Genomic DNA, 24494 nt, shown 5'->3' with positions numbered 1-24494 from the left:
CCCAGGCACTAGAGGGGCTCTGGTCGCAACAGAGCGATGCCCCAGATGGGCAGAGCATCGCCCCCTGGTGGGCGCACCGGGTGGATCCTGGTTGGGCACATGCGGGAGTCTGTCTGACTGCCTCCCCATTTCCAGCTTCAGAAAAATACAAAAAACAATAAAAATAAAAGGATGGAAAAAAATATTTCACTCAAATGGAAATGAAAAAAAATAGCTGAGGTAGCAATACTTATATCAGACAAAGTGGACTTTAAACAAAGGCTATAGTAAGAGATAAAGAAGGTCACTACATAATGATAAAGGGAGCAATGCAACAGGAAGATATAACCATTATAAATATCTACGCACCTAATATAGGAGCACCTAAATATATACAGCAGACTTTGATGGATTTAAAGGGTGAGATAAACAGCAATACTATAATAGTAGGGGAATTCAATACTCCACTAACATCACTAGATAGATCCTAAGAAAGAAAATTAACAAAGAAACAGCAGATTTAAAGGACATATTAGATCAACTCAATTTAATAGATATCTTCAGAACCTTTCACCCTAAAGCAGCAGAATATACATTCTTTTCAAGTGCTCATGGTACATTCTCTAGGATAGACCACATGTTAGGGCACAAAAGTGGCCTCAACAAATTTAAGAAGATTGAAATCATATCGAGCACTTTCTCTGATCACAATGGCATGAAACTAGAAATCAACCACAACAGAAAAACTGAAAAATACTCAAGCACTTGGAAATTAAATAGCATATTATTAAATAATGAATGGGTTAACGATGAGATCAAAGAAGAAATTAAAAGATTCCTAAAAATTAATGATAATGAGTATACATCAACTCAAAATTTATGGGACACAGCACAAGCAGTCCTGAGAGGGAAGTTCATAGCATTACAGGCATACCTCAAGAAGCTAGAAAAAGTTTAAATAAACAACTTGATCCTGCATCTAAAAGAACTAGAAAAAGAACAGCAAGTAAAGCCAAGAGCTAGTAGAAGGAAGGAAATAATAAATATCAGAGCAGAAATAAATGACATAGAGGCTAAAGAAACAATACAGAGGATCAATGAAACCAGGAGCTGGTTTTTTGAAAAGGTAAACAAGATCAATGAACTTTTAACCAGACTCACCAAGAAAAAAAGAGAGAGGACTCAAATAAGTAAAATTAGAAATGAGAGTGGAGAAATAACAACTGACACAACAGAAATACAATATATTGTGAGAAAATACTATAAAGAACTGTATGCCAAAAAACTAGACAACCTAGATGAAATGGACAAATTCCTTGAAACATATAATTTTCCAAAAATTAATCGGGAAGAGTCAGAAAACCAAAACAGACCGATGACAACAAATGAGATTGAAACAGTTATCAAAAAACTTCCAACAAAGAAAAGTCTGGGGCCTGATGGCTTCACAAGTGAATTCTACCAAATATTCAAAGAAAAACTAACTCCTACCCTTCTCAAGCTATTTCAAAAAATTCAAGAGGAAGGAAGACTTCCAAGCTCCTTTTATGAGGCGAGTATAATTCCAAAACCAGGCAAAGACAACACAAAGAAAGAAAATTATAGGCCAATATCCCTGATGAATTTAGATGCTAAAATCCTCAACAAAATGTTAGCAAACAGGATCCAGCAATATATGAAAAAAATCATAAACTATGATCAAGTTAGATTTATTCTTGGGAGGCAAGGCTGGTACAATATTCACAAATCAATCAATGTGATTCATCACATAAAAAAAAGGAAGAAGAAAAACTACATGATAATTTCAATAGATGCAGAAAAAGCATTTGATAAAATCTAGCACCCATTCATGATCAAAACTCTCAGCAAAGTGGGAATACAGGGAACATACTTCAACATGATAAAGGCCATCTATGACAAACCCACAGCCAACATCATACTCAATGGGCAAAAATTAAAAGCAATCTCCTAAAGATCAGGAACGAGGCAGGGGTGCCCCCTTTCACCAATCTTATTCAACATAGTTCTGGAAGTACTAACCACAGCAATCAAAACAGAAAAAGAAATAAAAGGCATTGAAACTGGAAAAGAAGAAGTAAAACTATCATTATTTGCAGATGACATGATATTGTATATAGAAAACCCTAAAATCTCAGTCAAAAAACTACTGGACCTGATAAATGAATTCAGCAAGGTGGCAGGATATAAAATTAATACTCAGAAATCAGAGGCATTTTTATACACTAACAATGAACTGTCAGAAAGAGAAATTAAGGAAGCAATCCCCTTTACCATTACAACCAAAAACATAAAGTACCTAGGAATAAATTTAACCAGGGAGATTAAAGACTTGTACTCGGAAAATTATAAAACATTGATAAAAGAAATCAGGGAAGATACAAACAAGTGGAGGCATATACCATGCTCATGGTTAAGAAGAATAAACATCATTAAAATGTCTATATTGCCCAAAGCAATTTATAAATTCAATGCAATACCAATTAAAATACCAAGGACTTACTTCAAAGATATAGAACACATATTCCAAAACTTTATATGGAACCAAAAAAGAACACGAATAGCCTCAGCAATCTTGAAAAGGAAGAATAAAGTGGGAGGTATCACACTTCCTGATATCAAGTTATACTACAAGGTCATTATATTCAAAACAGCCTGGTACTGGCATAAGAACAGGCAAATAGATCAACGGAACAGAACAGAGAACCCAGAAATAAACCCACAGCTCTATGGACAACTGATATTTGACAAAGGAGGTAAGAGCATACAATAAAGTAAAGACAGCCTCTTTAATAAATGATGTTGGGAAAATTGGACAGCTACCTGCAAAAAAAATGAAACTAGACCACCAACTTACACCATTCACAAAAATAAACTCAAAATGGATAAAAGACTTAAATGTAAGCCGTGAAACCACAAGCATCTTAGAAGAAAACATAGTCAGTAAGCTCTCCGACATATCTCGCAGCAATATATTTGTAGATTTATCTCCATGGGCAAGTGAAATAAAAGACAGGATAAACAGGCCCTGGCCGGTTGGCTCTGTGGTAGAGTGTCGGCCTGGCATGCAGGAGTCCCGGGTTCGATTCCCAGCCAGGGCACACAGGAGAAGTGCCCATCTGCTTCTCCACCCCTCCCTCTCTCCTTCCTCTCTGTCTCTCTCTTCCCCTCCCGCAGCCAAGGCTTCATTGGAGCAAAGTTTGCCTGGGCACTGAGTATGGCTCTGTGGCCTCTGCCTCAGGTGCTAGAATGGCTCTGATTGCGGCACAGCGACGCCCCAAGATGGGCAGAGCATCGCCCCCTGGTGGGCATGCCGGGTGGATCCCCGTCGGGCGCATGCGGAAGTCTGTCTGACTGCCTCCCCGTTTCCAGCTTTGGAAAAAATACAAAAAAAAAAAAAAAGGATAAACAAATGGGACTATATCAAACTAAAAAGCTTCTGCACAGCTAAAGACAATAAAAACAGAATAAAAAGACAAACTACACAATGGGAGAATATATGAATATATTTGACAATACATCGGATAAGGGGTTAATAACCAAAATTTATAAAGAACTTGTAAAACTCAACACCAAGAAGACAAACAATCCAATCAAAAAATGGGTGAAAGAAATGAATAGACACTTCTCCAAAGAGGACATACAGATGGCTAATAGGCATATGAAAAAATGCTCAACATCACTAATCATTAGAGAAATGCAAATTAAAACCACAATGAGATATCACCTCACACCAGTCAGAATGGCGCTCATCAACAAAACAACACAGAATAAGTGTTGGCGAGGATGTGGAGAAAAGGGAACCCTCCTGCACTGCTGGTGGGAATGTAGACTGGTGCAGCCACTGTGGAAAACAGTATGGAGATTTCTCAAGAAATTAAAAATCAAACTGCCTTTTGACCCAGCAATACCACTTTTAGGAATATATCCCAAGAACACCATAGCACTGTTTGAAAATAAATGCACCCTGATGTTTATGGCAGCATTGTTCCCAATAGCGAAGATCTGGAAACAGCCCAAGTGTCCATCAGTGGACGAGTGGATTAAAAAGGTTTGGCACATATATACTATGGAATACTACTCAGCCATAAGAAATGATAACATTGGTCATTTACAATATGGATGAACCTTTATAACATACTGAGCAAAATAAGTAAATCAAAAAAAAACTAAGAAGTGTATGATTCCATACAGAGGTGGGACATAAAAATGTGACTCAGTGACATGGACAAGAGTGTGGGGGTTATGGGGAGGGTGGGAAGGAGAAGGAGGTGTTTGGGGGAGGGGAGGGGCACAAGGAAAACCAGTTAGAAGGTGACGGAAGACAATTGGACTTTGGGTGATGGGAATGCAGGATAATCAAATGTCAAAATAACATAGAGATGTTTTTTCTTAACATATGTACCCTGATTTATCAATGTCCCCCCATTAAAATTAATTTTAAAAAAAGTTTATGGGAAAAAAGTAGAGGTAATTTTTGTTGAATAATGTATCTAAGAAGTCCAGGAGACTCTAAAGACTAAGCTAGACTACATTTAGAAACTGAAATGCCTTCGTTTTTAGATAAATTCTCTTTATGTGGTAGCAAAAGTGGCAATTTTAGGATTATTGTCACTTAAATCTAGAGATGCAACTGCAAAATTATTACTTGAACTTTTCAACCGATGTTCTGGATCTTGCTGTCATTCTTGAATCACTGTCACTCACTAAAGAGGGAATGCAGTGTGCTCATCAGTCAAGTCTTGCAAAGAGCTCTGTGACCAACCTGGTACACCCAAATATGTGAGAAGTATTCTCCATGAGAAAGGGGCCGTCAGCAATGAGTTGGGAGGAGTAATAAAGCAGAAACCTCTGGGCAGACAGAAACTTTAGCTACCACCATTCACAACAGTTCATTCTATTTTAATTAATACTATGACTATAAGAGGAAAGGTTCTGTTATTTCTACTTACAGTAAGAGATTGTCATTTCTAAAACTTCTGATGGTTGCTTTGCCTTGAGTAAAATGTTGAGTATTGCTATCTCTATAGAGAGATTTGTTGCTTGCAGGACTGACTCTGCTCATTGAGATATACCTCTTTTAGTTAGAATTATGCATCAAATTATCTTCTATAATTCCAATTGACAAACCAGTTTGAGCTGTGTGTGACTGAAGCAGAATTACAGGGTTGTCTTTTGTTGTTAGGTAGTCCTTTTGATTGTATTCAGAGCTTTCTGGACAATGAGTGAATAAAATTGCGATCACTGCCTCATTAACATTATACTTCAATACCATGAAGTAGTCAGTCCCAAAATTCAGCAATGATTATGATTTAGGTCAACTGCAGGAAGAATGGAGGAAGGAAGCAAAGAAGAAAGAAGGGAAAGAGGGAAGAAAGAAGGAAATTCAATGTATATCTAGCTATTTGTCAGCATCTAAGCCCATAGGACAGGGCATGCAAGAAATACCTTATTAAAATATATTTTTTGTCAATCTAGTATTGATTCTGATCCTCAGTGTAGAGTTGAAGGGTAATCTAACCTGTTATTGTTGGATCATACACCATTCTTCAGTGTTATGAAAATCACCAGGATCAGAACAGCTCTAAGACTTTGGAAAGCCTCATCTGGGGTCTGGTCACCCAGCCTTGGTGGTGTTCACTCAGGCACCCATCACTGTCCCAGTCCGTGTGGTCTCTTCAGGAGAGGTTGCTCTGTTGCTTTTCTGTGAGGCTTGAGGCATGTGATGCTAAGGAAAGGCTGGGAGGCCTAGCAGATAGCAGCCATTTCCCTCTCAGGTCTTGTCATCATCCTCAAGGTAACCAAATCCTTGGACATAAGTAACTTCTCTTTTTGGGAAGCATAACCTTTCCTGTTCTCCTCAATTTCTCAGTAGCTCCTCTCCCCTGCTCAGCTTATTTCTGACTTATATCCCCCCCCCGACTTTCCCATTTTGAGGAGACTAACATATCCTTCATGGTTTTAAGACCATAAAAAAAATGAAGTTTGACAACAGATAGAGCACACCCCAGTTTCTGCTACTTACTGAATACATTACAAATATTCCAAAGGCAAGACATTACAGGGCATGGTTACTACCTTATAATGAGGAGGAAGGAAAAGTTGAAAGACAAGCAATCACAATTTCTACATCATTCACCCCATTTCCTTGAAAGGGCCCAGAAAAGAAAGAAGAGGAGGCAAAAGAAGCTAAAATTTGGAAAGTTTAAGAAACTTGCCAAAGTCCTTCTGCCAATGAGTGGTCAAGTTTGAGTATTTTTCATCTAGCGTTTTTGCAAACATCTCTAATGCCATCATATCATTCCATTTTTACCATTTTAAAAATTAGAGTTAATCATTAGAGAAATGCAAATTAAAATCACAATGAGATACCACCTCACACCAGTCAGAATGGCACTCATTAACAAAACAACACAGAATAAGTGCTGGCAAGGATGTGGAGAAAAGGGAACCCTCCTGCACTGCTGGTGGGAATGCAGACTGGTGCAGCCACTGTGGAAAACAGTATGGAGATTCCTCAAAAAATTAAAAATTGAACTGCCTTTTGACCCAGCCATCCCACTTTTAGGAATATATACCAAGGACACCATATCACTGACTCAAAAAAAGAAATGCACCCCGATGTTTATGGCAGCATTGTTCACAGTAGCAAAGATCTGGAAACAGCCCAAGTGTCTGTCAGTGGACGAGTGGATTAAAAAGCAGTGGTACATTTATACAATGGAATACTATGGGGCCATGAAAAAGAGAAAAATATTACCTTTTGCAACAACATGGATGGTCCTGGAAACTATTTTGTTAAGTGAAATAAGTCTAGCAGAGAAAGAAAAATATCATATGACCTCACTCATTTGAGGAATCCAAGAAACAATGTGAACTGAGGAACGGAATAGAGACAGAGGAGGGATCAAAGGGAACAGAGGAAAAGAGGACAGAGGGAAAGGGGATGATAGGATGGGATAAACCTGAAGGGAAGGGGGAATGCATCCAGGGTGACACTAGAATCTACGTAAACACAATAAATTAAAATTTTAAAAAATAGTTAAACTCTAAAATTAAAATCCTCAATTGATTTGATTACAATGCTAGTTGTTTTATTTCAATTTTAGTGACTATTGTATTAGAACTAGCCTTTGGGTTTCTCAGTTATCTATGCTTGGTTTTAAGCCCTCAATCATCTGTTAAAGTGTCTTTTAGAACTAAAAGCTTCCATAAGTTATCTTGATATAGCTTAGGATCCAAAATGGTGAAAAGGCAAGAATATTAGAAAAAATTAGAAGCATCAAGAAATGAAACCCCTGAACTCTCATTTCTTATAAATCCATGGGAGCAAAGCGGGATTTGCAATCATTGTTCCTCATCGCCTTACTCATAAGACATCAAATACCGGAAACGAAGCCACATGGCAGATTTCCTACCATTAAGTCTGTAACAGCAAAGAATCAATATGAGAATCCTCTGCTTTTACTATATATGTTCAAAGATCTGGGAAAGTTCCCAGAAAGTACGTGGGTTAGTTGAAGCCCAAATAGTATGCGAGGGAAAACTGTGCTGTGAGGAATTGTTTAGCAACAAAGCTAAGAAAATAGTGTCATTTTAAAGCTGAGACAATGAAGTCACTAATTCTTTATAATGGGCCTGCTTGATGACCAAGAAAGAGGCACTGAATCCTAGAACCCTTAGGATTTCTCTAAAATTTGGAGCAATGGAGGTCCTCTTTAAGCAGGAAAAGCAAACTTACAGAAGAAATTAATGGAGTTATAGACCGTTAGACACTACAGTTTCTGTAAAATAAATGAAAATGGCTTTTGTTTTAAACATTATTATAGAAACTCAGAGGTATTGCACCATACACATATTAATTTCCTGGAATTGGATATATGAAAAAAATAAATATATTGTTTGAAATTCTTAGTTTTTAAGCCTCAAAGAAGCCAGGTCCTGCTGGTGATTATCAGAGATTTTTCAAAGTCATTTTGGCCTCATTCAGTTTCTGTCATAACTTTCCATTTTGAATCTAAACCACACATAATAAGATGTTGTTACAGTGTTGTGTCACCGAAACTGATGGTTGGTGGGACGAGGGTAGAAGAGTACTGTCTCTGGTGACTCTGTGTAAGGCATTTAAACTCAAGTGAGGCAAATCTTACTTTGCTCATATGCAAAATCAAGGTGAGAATGATAATTTTCTCTCCATCATAGCAAGGCTTTTATAAAAATCAAATTATGTAATGCATATGCATAAAATACTATTTGGTAAAATTCAAAATACCATTTAAATTCAAGATATTAGTCATCATTATTGACATGGCTGTTATTCTTTACACATTACTATCAGGTCCCTCATTTGAAGATTCATCTCGGAAGAGTTTGTGAAAACCAAGTCGAATACATCCACACTTAAAACAGTCAATCCAGAAGGGTTTTTGCGATGCCTTGGTTCAGCCCACTTGACCCAATTCAAAAGACAAAATTGCTATTAGTATCGACTACGTACTGGGCTTCTTCGGCATTAGCGCCTATGCGTTCAGTGGAATTTCCCTAAATGCTTTTCGCCTGTTATTTTATTTTACTCCTAGGGAAAGGTATATAAAGTTTATGACTCTTTCCTTTTCATAGATCACTTATAGTAGGTTGATAAGTGGGACTTTGTTATTCCTACATGAATTATTAGAACATAAATTTCTGAAAGTTGATTAAAAAAATCCCTTTGAAATGATACAAGGTAGGCCATATACTCTTTTGGGGTGTTATTAGGAAGACATCTAACTTGATCTGATAACCCCCAGTGATTCACCTAAGGTCTTCCAACCCCTACACCACCTGATTCCTCCAGTCTGTATAAGAAGACTACAAGCACTGTAGGAAATCCAGGCAGGGGTCTCAAACTCAACTCAGCATGTGGGCCGCAGAGCAAGATCACAGCCATTCGGCGGGCCGCACTAGGTCTACAAAAGGCAACTGTTACACAACACTTTTCTCACTGCAGTTGAAAACAAAAAAAAATCAGTACAACAAGCACAATCGTACATGCAGTTTACTCAGTGTCACAAAACGACCAGAAACTGTAGTTCGTATCACAACTGCTGTTAACTAAGCTAATATCTAGCTAGGATGCTAGAGAAATGAAAAATACAAGTAGGCCCCTAGGCTTACTTAATTTTATCCAAAATATTTTGAACTTCGTGGATTAGTCTGCGGGCCGCACAAAATTGTTCGGCAGGCCGCGAGTTTGAGACCCCTGAGCTACAGGAAAGTGCTGAGGCTTTCCCTTTCACTCACAAGTATGCAGCCCCAGCCCCAAAACAAGTGTGTGTGTGTGTGTGTGTGTGTGTGTGTGTGCGCGCGCGCGCAGGGCACGGGGAGGGTAGTTATGAGAAGACCATGAAGAGATTCGGACATGCCTGCCAGGGAGGGAGAAAAGGATCCCTTTACCCTTTGGACACACCTGCTTCTGTGCACCCACCGCCCCACCGGGACAGTGCAACTCAGGAGCGCAGCGAGACGGCAGAGCAGGGAGTAGGAGCACAGCACAGCAGCCCCTTCTTTCACCTTTGGCAGGGCGAAGATATGTGATTTAACCGGGGACAAGTGGAACGAGTACAAAACAGGAACTAAAACACACCTCACCCAAACCCCACCGGTTAATCACGTTACCTTATTTGTGTATGTGTCTGTTTCTCTCCCCATGAGGGTAGCAATCTTCTATCTCCCAGTGCCTAGAGCAGTGTCTGACACATGGTGAATGTTAAACTACCATCTGTTTAATTGATTAACCCATAGCGACATGGCTTCTTATTCTAGGCTCTATCTGTTGTAATCTTCTGGTCTCCCAGCTTTCTTTTTGATGGCCCTGGTTCATCCGGTTGCTTTGGTTTTGGTTTTCTATAGTTTTCGATTTGCTCATTCTTCTTCCATTTTTTTTTCTTCTTAAACTTTCTAGTTGGCCTCAGAAACAGAGCACTTTGTGTAATCAAATTACCTATATTGTAATATATAAAATCAATCCTAAATGCTGTCCAACAAATGGGGGCAAACATTAAAAGAGTTCAGTGCTTTAAAAACTCAGAAGTATCATTTCTTAAGTTATTGTCAGTCTCCATCCCACCACTGGTTCCTGTGTGAGTTTTAAAATCAAGTCATGCTGTTTACCACAAGTCTTCTTTTAAACTTGAAAAGTACAATTAATCTATAGAACTGGGCTGAAACCATGAAACCAATGGGCAGTCAATCCAGGCCTTGTAAATTTAAAGCAGGGATTCCAAACCTAACTGGCTGCTACGGTATTGTTTATTTTAGTGGACAGAGGCAATAATTTTATGCAGAAAAATTTTCAGTCTTCCCTCTGCATCCCTGCTGACTTGGGCCATGTCTCTGTTCTCATTGGCTTTACTAAGCTCTAAACTCCAGCTGTACCCCTCAGTGGATTGTGGCTTGGACTTCTCCCATTAATCCCTGCTATGGTGTCTTTTTATTCTTTTTAAGTTGATGTATTTATTACCTTGAAAGATAGAGAGAACAGATACTGGAGAAAATATAACAGTCTTTGTTTCAGTATGCCCCTTGTCAAATATTTGTTTGTGTTCTTTACACATATAACATACTCCTTCCCTTCTAAAAGGAGGCAAGGCCAACATCCTGACCAGTTGCTGCAGCCGAACCTAAGTCCAAAATACCTGGGTTTTTTCTCATGCTCTTCAGGTCTGGATAGTCTTTTGCTTTATTTATTTATTCTTTTTTCAAAATTATTTAAATATAGTTGGTATAGAATCTTCTATTGGTTATATTAGTTTCAGGTAGACATTTTTAGACCTTACAATGTGATCAGCCCACTAATTCCAGTTATCAGTTGTTATGCTGTAAACTTATCATGATATTATTGACTAAATTCTATAGGGTCTTCTTAACCCATGACAGAGTATGACAGGCGCCTCAGTTCTCAACACCTGTAGGTTTCACATGTCATGCAGGCACGAGGGGATTATTCCTGTTCAGCCTCATTCACTGACAGGCTAGGTGCATTCTGCTTTCAGGATGTTACAATGCTTCCTCAAATCCTTCCTGCATTTCCCACCAAGGTATATCTTTTTTTTTTAATTTTTTTTATTTTTTATTTTTATTGATTTTTTTTTTTTTAGAGAGAGAGGAGTGAGAGAGAGAGAAGGGGGAAGAGCAGGAAGCATCAACTCCCATATGTGCCTTGACCAGGCAAGCCCAAGGTTTCGAACCGGCGACCTCAATGTTCCAGGTCGATGCTTTATCCCACTGCGCCACCACAGGTCAAGCCCGAAGTATATCTTAATAAGCATATACACCCTGCCCATTCTTTGGGGTTCACCTGAGTCTGGCATAACTGCTCAGGAAATCTTGTTAAATAAGGCTTAAGATCTAGCTGTGTTCAACCAGTAAAAAAAGTAAGCATTCTTTTCTGTTTAAATTTTAGATATTGGAGGAGAGTATGCTTTGTAGAAGAGTATATGATGCTCACATGAACCCATGATATTCTACTCCTCTAATTACATGAGTCTTACTAATGACAGAATTGTATTAGTCACCATTTCCCACTAACAGATATGTATCACACTGATTTTTCCTCTGAGCAGTCTCTGTCAGTGCCATTAGGGAAGGGGGTTGGCAATGGGAGGCTCAGTTAGTTCTCAGTGGTGACGGGAAAAACTCTAATCCAACACAAGACTGTATGCTTTGTTGCTTCCTACAAGGAACCAAAAATAGAAATGTACTTGGTGGGAGGCTGACCTGGTGGGTGCCTAGGATACGTTTGAGCTAATAAAGCAGAGGGGAGTCATGGACATGATATGAGAATAAAAATACATGGGTTTTATTTTTTCTTAAGAAGAGAAAAAGCTCAAAATAGATTCCTTCTTTACTTATCCTTTGTAAAATATTGTATGTTTCTTATGAAAAGATTTCTTTCCCACATGAAAACTGACATTCTCCTGCTCTGATATTGCAGTTACAAAAATTCTGTTCTGATCTGAGAAAAACATTCTACTTCAGTCCAGAATTGAGCTTTTTAAATCATTTGAATCATCCCACAGTAGCTTACAACTCCGTGGGCGCTAGAAAAAAAAAATTTTTTTAAACCAACTTTGTTGACTAATGTTCCTCCTGAAAAAGACCACATAGTAATTATCTTCTCCCTTTTAAGAGAACAACAGTTACCCTTCGTAGATTCATCGCACCTAGAGAGTTTATAACATTCTCCAAGCAACTTGAAAATGTATTACAATCTTAATCAGAAACAAATGTAATAGTGGTCCCACTTCACAGGTATTAAAATGAAACATAGGGAGAAATTACTAGTTGTTCAAATATAATAACTCATAATTACTGAATATTTAATAGGTGCCAAACTTTGTTCTAGGTATTTTATGCACAAAGCTCACCTAACTCATATCACAATCCTATGAGGTTAGTAACAGGCTTAGCCACAGTTTGCAGATGCACAAGCAAGTATACCTTATATATATTTATATAAGCAGTTGAGCAACTTGCTTAAGGTCACACAGACAAAAAGTGGGATGGTTGGGTTGAGTCCACTGTCAATGCTCATTATTTAACACTACATCTGATGACTTTTTCTCCAGCCTTATTGAGATATAATTGACAACTAACATTGTATTAATGCAAAGTATACAATGTGATGATTTGATATACACATATTTTGTGAAATAATTCCTACAATCAAGTTAATCAACATATCTTTCACTTCATATAGTTATCTATTTTTATGACAACCCTTAAGATCTATACTTTTAAATATACAATACAGTATTATTACCTGTAGTCATGCTGCTGTGCATTAGATTATCTTATAACCAAAAATGTGAATCATTTGACCTATATCTCTCCATTTCCTTCGTCTTCAGCCCTTGGCAACCACCATAATATTCTGTTTAGATGAATTCATCTTTATTTTATTCAATATATATAATTCAATGATTTCATACAGTATTTGTCTATCTCTGTCTGGCTTATTTCACTTAACATAATGCCCACCAAGTACATCCATGTTGTCATAAATGACAAGAATTCCTTATACCTTATTTTTTACAGCTTAATAATATGTGTGTGTGTGTGTGTGTGTGTGTGTGTGTGTGTGTGTGTGTGGCATTTTCTTTACCTGTTCATCAACAGACACTTAGGTTGTTTCCATAACTTAGCTACAGTGAATAATGCTGCAATGAACATGGGAGTACACATATCTCTGTAAGACAGTGATTTCTGTGCCAGAAGTGGGATTGCTGGATCATATGGTAGTTCTATTTTTAAGATTTTGAGGAACCTGTTTCTCATAATGGCTGTGCCAGTTTACATCTCCATCAAGAGTGCACAAGTTTCCCTTTACTCCATGTCCTTGCCAATATTTTGTTTTCTCTTGTTTCAAAAATAGACATCCTAACAAGTGTGAAGTGATATCTCATTGTGGTTTTGATTTGCATTTCTACAGTGATTAAGGATGTTGAACATCTTTTCATGCAGTTATTGGCCATCTGCATGTCTTCTTTGAAAAAAAATTGACTATTCAGGTCCTTTGCCTGAGTATTGTTTATTTTTATGTTTTGTTTTAATGTTTTTATTAAAAAATAATTGGGTAATTGTTTTGTTTTGTTTTAACCCATCCAAGATATATGTCTTGAAATATTTTCTCCTATCACATAAGTTGCCTTTTCTATTTTGTTAGCTTGTTTCCTTTGCTATGAAGAAACTTTTTAGTTTGCTGTAGTCCCACTTATTTATTTTTGTTTTTGTCACCTGTGCTTTTGGTGACATCCCAGAAAATCATTATGTTGACTGGTGTTAAGGAGCTTCCTATCCCCAATCCCTCTTTAGGCATTTTACAATTGTGGGCCCTACATTTAAGGACTGCTCCATGGCCTCCACCTCAGGTGCTAGAATGGCTCTGGTTGCAATGGAGCAGTGCCCCAGATGGGCAGAGCATTGCCTCCCAGAGGATTTGCCAGGTGGATCCTGATCGGACGCCTGTGGGAGTCTGTCTCTCTGCCTCCTTGTTTCTCACTTCAGATAAATACAAAAAATAAATAAATAAAAATTAAAGTAAGAATAACTGAAGTTTTTCAGGTATGGACTTCAATATATTTTTGAAACTTATTACTGGTCTTTATTTTAATCACAACTCAGAAGTCTGAGTAACTCACACAGCAAAACACTAGGTTTTGACAACATTATAGTGTAGGGAATAGAGTCTAAGACTTTATTCTATTTTCTTTTCATTTTTAGCAAGAAAAATAGAGAGACAGAGAGACAGAGACAGGCGGAGAGATAGGAATGCAGAGAGATGAAAAGAATCAACTTGTACTTGCAACACTTTAGTTGTTCATTGATTGCCTTTTATATGTACCTTGATGAGGGTGAGGGGCACCAGCTGAGTCAGTGACCCCTTACTCAAGCCAGTGACCTTGGCCTTCAAACCACCTTTGGGCTCAAACCAGCAACCATAGGGTCATGTCTATGATCCCACACTCAAGCCAGCAACCCTATGTTCAAGCTAGTGAGCCTACAGTTAAGCCATTGACCTCAGGGCTTGACCCTGGGACCTCAGTGTCCCAGGTCAACACCTTATCCACTATGCCACCACTGGTTAGGCAGGTCTAAGATTTTTATAAATATTAAATTATATGCCCTAAGTCTGGGCTCCTCAAAATAACTTCTACATTATTATTGTTACCTATTTTTAGAATATAGCCCTTTTAAAAAATCACTCACACTTAAATTAATTAATGACTTTAAGTAAGATAAGTAGTTATCCATTGCCCATTGACTCCCATCCAAAAACAAAATTTTCCTCAGTATGTCAGTGGTCTCTAGAACCTGCATCCTTTGACTCTTAGCTCAGCAGTCAGTCAGTTCCAGCCCTGATTTTCTAGTGCAGAAAATACTTAACGTCCTGGAACAGTGCCTAATGACCTATGCCAAACCATTAGGTCAATAGGACCCTTTTAAACTTTTAGTCAGATTTGAAGAAGGACATTAAAGAGATATTTATGACTTCAGAATATAGCTCATGGCCCTGGCCAGTTGACTCAGTGGTAGAGCATTAGCCAGGTACGTGGAAGTCCTGAGTTCAATTCCCAGTCAGGGCACACAGGAGAAGTGACCATCTGCTTCCCCACCTTTATTATTCTTCTTTTTCTCTCTTCTCCCACAGCCATTGCTCAGTTTCAGCAAGTTGGCCCTGGGTGCTGAGGATGGCTCTGTGGCCTTCACCTCAGGTGCTAAAATAGTTCATTGTTGAGTGAGGGAGCAGTGCCCCAGATGGGCAGGTCATCACCCTTAGGGGGTTGGCCAGGTGGATCCCAGTTGGGGTGCATGTGGGAGCCTATCTCTGCTTCCCTGGCTCTCACTTAATAAGAAAAAAAAAGAATATAGTTCAAGTTTCACAAATCAATTCTTGACACAATCCTTTCCTTCTGCTTTTTTGAAATAATTAGTGATTTTAACTCAATTAGATATTAAATTTTTATCTCTGATTATTATCTCAAATTAAGAACAAAATGAAAATCATTAATCCCAGAGACAAAGATGTCTTGAGTACAGAGACATTCCAGTGGAATATGTTATAAAAATTATGAAATATATTTTTATCTTTCAGACACCTATCTTTCTTTTTACCTGTTAATCTAGCTATTAAACTATCAATCATCTATATTAGAATCAACCTTTCAATATTTAAACTATCCCTAATTTTAAAATATACACACTTGAAAATAAACGCTTCTTCAGTCACTAATGCCCTAAAAGAGTAACATAACCATAGCTTTTTAGAGGTTGAGATGTGTGAGTGCTTAAGGCATTATGAGTATACAGTGAAAAACAAGTTGGAAATGAAAGTCTAGTTTTTTGATACTGTAAAATATTTTTTTAAATTTTGTTTTATCGTTTTAACAATACATTTAAAATCCATCCTGGTTTGCTTACTCATAGTGTGGTTGAAGACTACACTATGAAGACATTGTGTGTATGAGCATGCATCTCTGTTTATATGGTGAATAAATACTATGATTAGTCATAAAAATTAGACTCAGAGAAAATCTGCCATTGATAACGTGAAATCATCAAGAATACCAATGCTCATGCTTTTGCTATGCTGGCTTCCTTACTTTTTTCTTTTTTGATGGATCCAAACCAGGAATTAACATCATTATTGATACAATCTCAATCTTAATATTATTTTTTCAGAAATACACCCTACATCATATGGGGTAGAGTAGTAGAAAGAGAAACAGGTTTAGGATTAAAAGATAAGAAATCCTGATTGTGCTTTGCCACTGTGTGACTTATAATGCAACTTTGAAAAATTTGTCTTACCTCTCTGAGATTTACCTTCCTTATCTATAAAATTGATACTTAAGATCTCTTCCAGTATTAATGTTCCAGACTAAATGATTATAACTCAGTAGTCAAAAGTTTCTTAAAATATTCAAATAACTCAACCTCTAAAAAATGTAGTGAAGTTACTCCTTTAAGTCACCCCATCAGCATATATTTCAAAGCACAGTGGATCCTCATTGTTCACAGATTCTGTACATGTAAATTTGCCTACTCACCAAAATGCATTTGTAATCCCTAAATCAATACTTGCCTTGTTTTCATGCAGTGGTGGGATTCAAATAATTTAACAACTGGTTCTCTGGCCTAATGACCATTTTAAGTATAAAAAAATGATACACTAAATGTAGTTTATTATTTCATGCATTTAATACTTAAGTGTAGTACTCCAGCCCACTGGGAACTACCAGTGTCACATGGAAAAAACTTACTAAGGACACAGATTTATGTCAAGAGGAAGAGAGAGGGAGGCCTGTCAAAGGAGGCAAAGAGAGACTCCTGAATTTCCTTCTACCTTAGTTTTTGTTGATCAGAAACAGAACAGAGGTAACAGGATTAAAAGGGAGGGAGGCCTGGTGACAAAGGGGAAGAATGACTAATGGACTTTTTGCTGACATGGAGAAAGAGCTAATTTGGTCAGAATATTCCTTTTCTTTTGCTAATTAACAAGCATAAAGGAAGGGGCAATCCAGAACCTCTAGGCTGATATTCTAAAGCCCATTCACATGCATTCCTTTGTGTCAGCACAAAGGTCATCCACTCACACTTTCTTGGTGTTTGCATCCAAGAGACATTCACTCAGGGCTTTTAACTAAAGTTCCCCAATCCATGGCATAGAGGGTTCAAGGTTAAATGGGTAATTCCCTACATTTAAGTAGAACAATAAAAGAGGTATACAAAACTAGATTATGTTATAAGAAAGAGTTCTGAGCCTGACCAGGTGGTGGCGCAATGGATAGAGCATGGGACTGGGACACAAGGACCCAGGTTCAAGACCCCAAGGTCACCAGTTTGAGCGTGGGCTCATCTGGTTTGAGCAAGGCTCACCAGCTTCAGCCCAAGGTTGCTGACTTGAGCAAGGGGTCACTCAGTCTGCTGTAACCCCCCAGTCAAGGCACATATGAGAAAGCAATCAATGAACAACTAAGGTGCCACAACAAAGAACTGATTCTTCTTATCTGTCTCCTTTCCTGTCTGTCTGTCCCTATATGTCCCTCTCTCTGATCTCTCTGTCTCTGTCGCAAAAATTAAAAAACTAAAAAAGGAAAGTTTTGAAATATTAATGAAAAAATATTAAATAATATCTGATAAAAAATAAAACTGTAATTTATGATATTTCTATGTTGCATAAGCTGAAACAAATGACAGCTTGTCACCTTGGTTGTTTGGCACTTTTTCTCTTTACATTATGTTGGTCAAATAAGTGTGTAAATATGATATATATGTTTGCTCGCTTATTGTGTGTGGGGGACAGGGTGTAAACATGCAGGGTCCTTATAGCCTAAGGCTTAGTTTTAAGACTAAGCCTTTCCCACCCTTTTAATACTATGATCTTCTCAAAACTAAGCTTTCCCCACACCCTTGACTGTTGCATGATGTGGGGTGGTGCACTCTCATGAGGAATCCCATTATGTCTCAGATAAGTGACTTTGTATCAGAGACTTCCTTGTTCGTATATTGAATTAAAGGTTTGATTATTACACTATAAAATGGGGCAGAGGAGCCCATGCTGGAGGAGAGAAAAGAAAGGCCATGTGGAGGAGAGGAGAAGCAGCCAAGATGGCAGAGTGCTGAAGGAGAAGCCAGTTTGTGCAGAGAGAAGGAGATGGGGAACAGAGGTGAATAAGGCTGGTGAGGTAGAAACCTTTGATTCTAGGAAACTCAGATAAGTCAGTGGCTTTGGGAGCCCTAAATGGAAAGGGAAGTGTTTTCCCACTGTGTGTATTTCCTGCCTGCTGGGTGCAAGCTAGAATTAAAGCTAATGGCCCACCAGTTCTTGGCTCCATTGTTTCATTACCATCTGTCCAAATCAAATGCGAACCTGCACAGGACAGGCGGCTGTGATGGTGGCCGTGGCTACTGGCTTTACACATTATATGTTTGTTTACTGAAGTAACAAATGTGAGGGAATTAAAATGTAGTATTTCATCAAAGGTATAACAAGTTTTAAGAAATGAATAAATATGACAAGCACAGTTCCGTCAAATATTTTTTTATCTATGTACAGTATGAACATCACTACAGGTGCTTAGAATACACTGTTATGCAGATGAACATTAAAAAGGAATAAGGAATATAAATTTGTGATTTCCACATTGGGCAACTGCCCAGGCACCCACTTAAAAAGCATGATTACAAGTGCCATTTTAACAACTGGTTCTCCGAACTCAACAAAAAATTAAGTATCGGTTCTGCTGAACTGGTGAGAGCTGGCTGAATCCCACCACTACTTGCATGGGTACTCATAGGCAGGCAGTGTGGTGAAATCTTTAAGTCACACAAGGTATGCATTCCTGTAAAGCCAGTAGCCACGGCCACCATCACAGCCATCTGGCCAATGCAGGTTCAGGTTTGATTTGGACAGACAGTAATGAAACAATAAAGCCAAGAACTTGTGGGCCATTAACTTTAATCCTAGCTCTCACCCAGTGGGCAAGAAATATACACAGTGGAAAAATATTTCACTTTCCATTCAGGGCTCCCAAAGCCACTGACTTATCCAAGTATTCTTAGAATAAAAGGTTTCTACCTCACCAGCCTTATTCACCTCTGTTCCCCATCTCCTTCTCTCTGCACAAACTCTGCACAAACTGGCTTCTCCTTCAGCACTCCGCCATCTTGGCTGCTTCTCCTCTGCAATGCTAATAGCAGGAACCAAGAGAAAGCCCCTGGTCTCCCTCATTTCATAGTGTAGAAATTAAAGCCTTTAAGCCAATATACAGATAAAGAAGTCTCTGATACAAAGCCACTTATCTGAGGCATAAATGGTATTCCTCATAAGAGTGTACCACCCCACATCATGCAACAGTCAAGGGTGTGAGGAAAAGCTTAGTGTTGAGAAGATCTTAGTATTGAAAGGGTAGAAAAAGCTTAGTCTTAAAACTAAGCCTTAGGCTATAAGGATTCTGCCTGTTTACAGCCTGTCCCCCACACCCAAGGCAAACTATAAGCAAGCAAACATATACAGCATATTTGCAAACTTTTTTTGACCCACAATTCCCTAATGAGGTCACATACGGCAATGTTCTGCCTTCTGGTTCGGCTCTCCTACTGTAAGCAGCGTCCTTTTACCAGTCTGTTTTGTCACATTATTTGTATTTTTTACTCTTTGTTGGTGATTTTGCTGTTTAAAATGTCCCCCAAAAGTAGTGTTAATGTTCCCAAGTGCAAGGAAGTTGTAACATGCCTCATGGAGAAAACCTATGTGTCAGGTAAGCTTTGCTTAGGCATGAGTTTTAGGGCTATTGGTCACAAGTTAAATGTTAATAAGTCAAAAACATGTATTAAATAAGGCATCTTTAAACAGAAACACACATAAACAAAGGTTATATATTGACTGGCTGTTGGACAGATAAAATATATTATGCTGTAAAGCCAGAAGCCAGGGCCAGGGCCACTATCACAGCAGCCCGGCCCATGCAGGTTCGCATTGGATTCGGACAGTCGGTAAAGAAACAGCGGAGCCAAAAACTGATGGGCCATAGTCTTTAATTCTAGCTTGCACCCGGCGGGCAAGTAAAAATACACACTGGGCTCCAAAACCCAGTCACATTCAGTGCTCACAAAGCTACTGACTTATCCGAGTTTCCTAGAATCAAAGGTTTCTAGCTCACCAGACTTATTCACCTCTGTTCCCTATCTCCTTCCTTATCCCAGATACAAACTCTACACAAACTGGCATCTCACTCAGCACTCTGCCATCTTGGCTGCTTCTCCTGGCCTCCTCCACGTGGCCTTTCTCTGCTCTCCTCTGCTCTCTCTTCTAATGATAATCTCAGGAACCAAGAGCCAAGTCCCGTTCTGCCCCCATTTTATAGTGTAGCTTCACAACCTTTAATCCAATATACAAAATAGGGAAGTCTCTAATACAAAGTCACTTCTCTGAGGCATGATTGGATTGTACCGCCCCACATCAAAAAGGGTGGGAAAGGCTTAATCCCAAAACCAAGCCCCAGGCTACAACAATCCTGCCTGCCCCCAACACACATTAATATCACCTGGGCGACGGCCTCCTTGTGTCATCTTTAACAAAGTCAGCATAATACATTTTATCTGCCCAACAATCCACCCCTATGCTCACTTTAGTACCCACAATTTACATCACCAGCATTCCTGTGCAAGGAAATTAGAACTTTACACAGATTACAACAGCAAAAATAATACAGTTTCAACAATTACAAAGGTACACTTCACCAGTCTCTGAGCACTTTGCCCAAAGCGCAAAATGTCCTCGCTTTCTTTCTAGCCACGGGAAAAGCTTCCCAGGGCAGGGGAGTCCTTCTAGGAAAGCCACCCCCCACCCCCATCAAGGTATTTCACATTGTCCAAAATCCGTAATCCGTAAATCCATCCAACAAAGGAGCCAATGCCCACTCTGGTCGTAGTCCGGGAAATCAGTCCAAGCACATGGAGCGTCAGCCACCCCCCTCATTCCTGCCGTCCTGACAGGTCTTACACTGTCCCAAAGAGGGGCACATGGCAATGGCAGTCAGCATTTCCATCTTGGCTCTGGAGAGCATGATAGCGTCCATCCTATGTCCCCAAAATTGCAGACCCACCAGGAGCATAGTAAGAACTCCTTGCTTCTGGGCTCTCACCTTCTGGAGACTGCAGATCACAACTCCAGCTCGATTCTCCTCATCCTCCAAAGAGGAATTGAAAACACCAGCTCCCGCTGCCAGGCTCAAGCCCCTGGCTGCCGCCGCCTTCTGCTCCGCAGAACTTGCAGCTCCGGACCCAGCCTCAGCCTCAGCCTCAGCCTCAGCCTCAGCCTCAGCCTCAGCCTCAGCCTCAGCCCTGGCCTCCCGCCACTGCTGGCTCTCCACAACATCCAGGGCAATCTGCAACTCACGAATCTCTGAATCCTCCTCTAGCGTTTGCTCCATCTCCAGGCGAATCTCGCAAACCTGGTCGGCCTCCTCCTCCAGCACTTCCTTCAGCTCCAGGGTCAGCATCTCCTTCTCCCACGTTTGCTCCAGCTCCTTCCACTGCTCGGTTTGCAGGTCCCAGGCAGGCTCTTCCACGGAGCTCTCGGTTTCCTCACGCATGGCTGTAAAAGTCAGCCAGCTCAGCACTCTGCCATCTTGGCTGCTTTTCCTGGCCTACTCCACGTGGCCTCCTTCCGCTGCTGGCTCTACTCTCTCTGCTCTCTCATGCTAACCTCAGGAACCAAGAGCCAAGTCCCGTTTGCCCCCATTTTATAGTGTAGCTTCACAACCTTTAATCCAATATACAAAATAGGGAAGTCTCTAATACAAAGTCACTTCTCTGAGGCACGATTGGATTGTACCGCCCCACATCAAAAAGGGTGAGAAAGGCTTAATCCCAAAACCAAGCCCCAGGCTACAACAATCCTGCCTGCCCCCAACACACATTAATATCACCTGGGCGATGGCCTCCTTGTGTCATCTTTAACAAAGTCAGCATAATACATTTTATCTGCCCAACATATGCTCACTTTGTTAAAGATGGCGCTGCCCACGTGGAAGCCCATCGCCCAGGTGATAGTATTAGTTGCCCTTCTTGCTTGGGACAGGTGTGATTATACTAATGTGTGTTGGGGGAGGGCTTTTGCACCAAAAGGTTTTAAAAGGAAGAGAGATCACGTTGTTCCAGGGGAAGAGTGATTACATTCTAGGAAGAGCCCATGAAGGCAGGGCAGGGAAGACATGTGGAGGAGGCAGCCAGAATGGCGGATTAGGAGAAGGAATGGGGAATAGAGGTAAATAAAACTGGTGAGGTAGAAACCTTTAAGTTTCAGCTTTGCAACCATAACCCCCCCACCCCACCCCCGGAACCCAAAGACTGGTTTCCTAGAGGCTGCCTGGCAGGTCATGAATGCCACTTGTCCCTCTAAGAAGTTTAGGGGACACTGACTGCTCAGGGGTTGTATAAGTAGTTAGCATGGCAGAGTCTCATTCGTTATTGGAACTAACCAGACAAATTGCTCCACCAACTAAGAACGGCCATGCACTACTGCCCACGGAATAGAGAAAGAGCTATCAATCTGTCAATCCTGTCTGTGTCTGGGCCAGGTGAGGTTAAAGGTTTCTACCTCACCAATTTTATTCACCTCTATTCCCCATTCCTTCTCCTAATCTGCCATTCTGGCTGCTCCTCCACGTGGCTTCCCTGCCCTGCCTCCATGGGCTCTTCCTAGAACAAAATCACTTTTCCCCTGGAACAATGTGATCTCTCTTCCTTTTAAAATTTTTTGGCGCAAAAGCCCTCCTCCAACACACAGTATAGTTACACTCTTCAAGCAACAAGGGCAACTAATAATATCACCTGGGTGACAGGCATCCACGTGGGCAGCACCATCTTTAACAAAGTGAGCATAATATATTTTATCTGCCCAACAATCCACCCCTATGCTCACTTTACTACCCACAATCTACACCACTGGCATCCCTGTGCAAGGAAATTAGGCACATTACACAAATTACAACAACATGACAAATCATACAATTTCAACAATTACAAAGATACACTTCACCAGTCTCTGAGCACTTTGGCAAAAGTGCAAAATGTCCTCAGACTTCTCTCCAGCTGGAAGAAAAGCTTCCCAGGGCAGGGGAATGGCCTCCAGCAAAGCCGCCCCCCGCCCCCATCAGAGTATTTCACATTGTTCAAAATCTATAAGTCCATCCAACAAAGGAGCCAGTGCCCACTCCAGTTGTAGTCTAGGAATCAGTCCATGCATATAAGGCTTCAGCCTCCCACCATCCCTGCCATCCTAATGTTGTAAAGTACTGTACCTTAATCCGCGGGTTACATAGAGACACCAAGTCCAAATGAATTTTTGAGGAGTTTATTAATTAGTCGGTTAGCTACACGGGGCACAATCCTAAATCATGTAGAAAGTCCCTACAATTCTGTGGCTGATTTTATAGACCAAATCACATACTGGTTGGGGTGGGTAAGGAGAGGTTCTCAATCCCTTTGTCTAAACTAGAGGTATAAGTCACTTTCATGACTTTAGGGTGAGTCCGAGTATAGGAATTCCTGATTAAGGTACATAAACATTGTTTTCTAAGGTTTTTAGATAAATTCTATCTTCTTTGCTTAGTGTGGCAAGTGGCTCCAGGCACCCTTCCAGAGAATTCTAGGAATTAGCTAAACTATGTTTAGATGACCCAGTTGTCCTTGTAAGCCAGGAAGCTCCTGCATTCTTCTCTTTCCATTCTCTACAGAAAGGAGGGGGTAAGAAGCCTGACTTTTCCTCTTTAAAATGGTGTTGCTAATACTAAGTTTTATAGTTCCTTGGCACTTTATCACACTGGCAGGTCTTACACTGTCCCAAGGAGGAGCATGTGGCAATGGCAGTCAGCATTTCCATCTCTGCTCCAGAGAGCATGATGGCAACCACCCCTATGTCCCAAAATCGCAGACATACCAAGGGCGTAGTAGGTACTCCCTGCTGCTGGGCTCTCACCTTCTGGAGACTGTGGATCGCAACTCCAGCCTGATTCTCCTCATCCTCCAAAGAGGAACTGGAAATGCCAGCTCCCACCGCCAGGCTTGAGTCCCAGGCCGCTGGCTGCCCCACAGGCCTTGCAGACCTAGCCCAGTCTCAACCCCAGCCTCTTGCCACAGTTGGCTCTGGGCAATCTCCAGGGAAATCTGCAACTCACACACCTGTGATTTCTTCTCCAGCACTTGCTCCATTTCTAGGAAAATCTCACGAACCTGGTCGGCCTCCTCCAGTGCTTGCACCAGCTTCAGGGTCAGCATTTCTTTCTCCCACATTTTCTCCAGCTCCTTCTACTACCTGGTTTGCAGGTCCCCAGCAGCCTCTTCCAAAGAGCTCTTGGTTTCCTCATGCATGGCTGTAAAAGTCAGCCAGCCTATGGCCCCAAAAAGGACAGCCATGGGGAACCATAACAGCAGCCAGTTCTCTACTCCAG

Source organism: Saccopteryx leptura, chromosome 1 (assembly GCF_036850995.1).
Source record: "Saccopteryx leptura isolate mSacLep1 chromosome 1, mSacLep1_pri_phased_curated, whole genome shotgun sequence".
NCBI classification, from domain to species: Eukaryota; Metazoa; Chordata; class Mammalia; order Chiroptera; family Emballonuridae; genus Saccopteryx; species Saccopteryx leptura.
This window is presented reverse-complemented; position numbering follows the sequence as displayed.